This window comes from Ooceraea biroi, chromosome 6 (assembly GCF_003672135.1).
Source record: "Ooceraea biroi isolate clonal line C1 chromosome 6, Obir_v5.4, whole genome shotgun sequence".
NCBI lineage: Eukaryota > Metazoa > Arthropoda > Insecta > Hymenoptera > Formicidae > Ooceraea > Ooceraea biroi.
Window position 1 is genome coordinate 6,431,604 of NC_039511.1, and position 3,132 is coordinate 6,434,735.

Sequence of the window (3,132 nt, forward strand, 5' to 3'; positions counted from 1 at the left end):
CAATTGCGTCGTGAGCATTAACAATAAAGTTAACGAATGAGCTAATTACTAACGTCAATCGGCTATTTCATCGTCAATTTTCGCTGACAAGAAGAAACATGCCATGCGTGCGTATATGAAACATCGCCTCTTCCTTTTGCGTGCGTGCGCAAGAGTGTCACACGTGTGCGTATTCGTACAGTAGATGCGCTCTAAAGACTGGATAAGAGGAATTTTTGCACAAATCTGCTTACATTCGCATCATGACACTGTGATTGATGAAAATGACGATATTATGATAAATGTGTGAGATCCATCTTCAATGATTTCACAGAGATGCAATGAAGAATCATCCGCACATCAAATCAAGGATTCGTGTTCGATGAGTCATTAACTCCAAACGCGCTGTCATCGTCATTACTGCGTGAGCATCGCTACAAATATCTGTCCGAACGGATCACTTTTCCAGTACCACCATCCATCGTTGAGCGCCGAGAGTGGAATCGTCGAGTGCAGAGAAGCGCCACGACAAGGCTGCATACACGAAGTTGACAATGCGCCGATGCAACGATGGTGGTGCTAGCATCAGCAGCAGCAGCAGCAGCAGCAGCAACAGCAGCAGCAGCAGCAGCAGCAAGCTTCCGAGCATTACTAGCAGCACGGAGCGGTCTTTAATGCATATCTCGAGTACCGTGAATATTGCAGAGACCTTTGCTACGACAAAATCTTCTTAATAACAACTCTATGTTTGTTATTTCGCAAGTGTGAAATACTTGCTGGTGTCTGCCTATTGTGATCACCTTAATGTGATATCTCGATCATCACTGCTGTTGTGGGCATCATCATCGTTTTCCCTTGCATCGATAGCATCATTAGTACTAATCAGAATTAGTATCAGCTGTAACAACATCAGTTTGTCCAGTTTTGTCGTCTTCTAGCAATCATAAAGAGGCTTAAGAAGCATTACACGCGCGTGCGAGCAATGGTATGCTCTGATCCTGCGTGCGAATCATATCCGCGAATAGTAGTCAATTTTACTGTTTTCCGAATGTAAGCAAGTGCGAGAGTGGCGGTGGCGGTAGTACGGAGTGAAACGTCGTAACCTTAATTTTTATTCCTTTCTATTTTTTTCTTTCACATTGAGAAACAGCTAAAGACATTATTCAAATCCATAGCTGTATGTTCAGTTCTTGTCGTGCTCCTCAAATTCAATTTATATGCGAGCGCGCCCTTCTCCGGTGACGTTCGACTTCGATTAGTTCATCAGTTACCGACACGGGTGTGCAGTTTAGCCTGGCTTTGATTCCCTGGGGTGTGTCCATGAGGTCTCGAGAGCGGCAATTCGACGGACTCCCGCCGCTATCCACGTCAACGTCGTCGTCGTCGTCGTCGTCGTCGTCGTCGCCGCCGCCGCCGCCGCCGCCGCCGCCGCCGCCGCCGTCGTCGTCGTCGTCGTTGTCGTCGTCGTCGTCGCCGTCGTCGCCGTCGTCGCCGTCGTCGTCGTCGCCGTCGTCGCCGTCGTCGTCGTCGCCGTCGTCGTCGTCGCCGTCGTCGTCGTCGCCGTCGTCGTCGTCGTCGTCGTCGTCGCCATCACCGTCGTCGTCATCGTCCTCGACGTCGTCATCATCACCGTCATCGTTATCGCCATCGCCGTTGTCATTGTTATCGTTATCATCGTTATCCTCGTCGAAGTGGTACGTATCGTCGTGCCGCCACCTGGACGTGGCGTGATCGGTGACGACCAACAGCAAGAGGTTCAAGGAGAAGGAGGAGGAGGAGGAAAAGGGGGAAAGTACGTAGCCAGGTGTTCAGGATGCAGCATGAACCTCGGCGTCTCGTATTGCAAGCTTACGAGTCTCGACAGGGGAACTACGACTACGACGACGACGACGGAGCGCGTGTTCAGGTGTTTTCGCAGACCGTCCCCGATATACGCAACGTCGTCGCGCACGTCGAGAGCTGCTGCCACCGCTGGGGTCATTGCGCTTATCCGGAAGTGGCGCACAATATCTGGCACAGCGGGGGCAGCAAGAACAGCAACAGCAGCAGCAAGGACAACGATACGGGAAGGTCGGATCAGCAAATCACTGGCGAGCGGCACAAAGTGGTGTTGCAAAAGGTACAGGTGGCGCGGCAGAAGGAAGAGGTGGAAGCGGAGGTGGTGGACCGTTACGAACGTGTTGCGTTATCATTGTTGCTGCCGCCGTCGAGAGAGCTTGTCGCGTCGTCGGCGGCTGGCGTCGTTGGTATCGCTACAGTCATCGCAGCAGTGGCCGCGATCGTCGCCGCCGTCATCTCAGTCGGTCGTGGTACGTTGGTCCCGGGGAACTTCTAAAGGCCCCGCCAACCCGGGCTGCTCAGGCAGGCACCTGGGCGACTGTTCCGGGACACGCACGAGCGGGGCTAACATCATTGAACAGTCGGGACACACTGGTGAGCACTCGCTCGCCGACGAAGCGACAAGGAGGACAACGACGTCAGTTAGCGTGGCGCGAACTTATCCATCACTGCAAGAACAAGAAACAAGAAGGAAAGCAACAAAAGCAAAAAGGAAGTGTTCCGAACATTACGAGCGAAGAAACGCTAGGACTCGATCATCCATCGAGGAAACCATTGACGCGTGTTGTTACATGTTGGAAGAAAAGCAACAAGAAAAGAATTCAACGCGAACTATTGAACGACAGACAGATTCATCAAGATTCCCAGTGGAAGGTGTGTTCAAGGTATCTCGAAGGAGAAGCGAAGAGGCGGAGCTACGTTATACAACGATATTGGCATTGTATCGCAGCGGGCATATCGAAAACAACAGCGGCAGTAGCAACATCGCTGCAATCCGCATCCCGGGAACACAAGGAATCGGGGAGAATCAAGAAGCGGAGCGCGTACGGAAGGGCGGGTTTCAGTTTTGGTGGCAGCGATGCAGGACCTCCTGCAGCAGCCCGACCGCAATACGGATTATCCACGTCGCGTGTCCATTGCAAGTCTGTATCATCATCGTCATCGTTGGTCGACGAGCGCAACAGGGAGAAAAGGGAAGCAACAGCGAAAAGATCGGTGGTGGTTGGTGGCGGAGGACAAGAACGTACAGTTGCAAAGGTACGCGCCAAAGAGCGTCGAAGATCACGGCAGAACGTCGGGGACATTAGTGTCTCC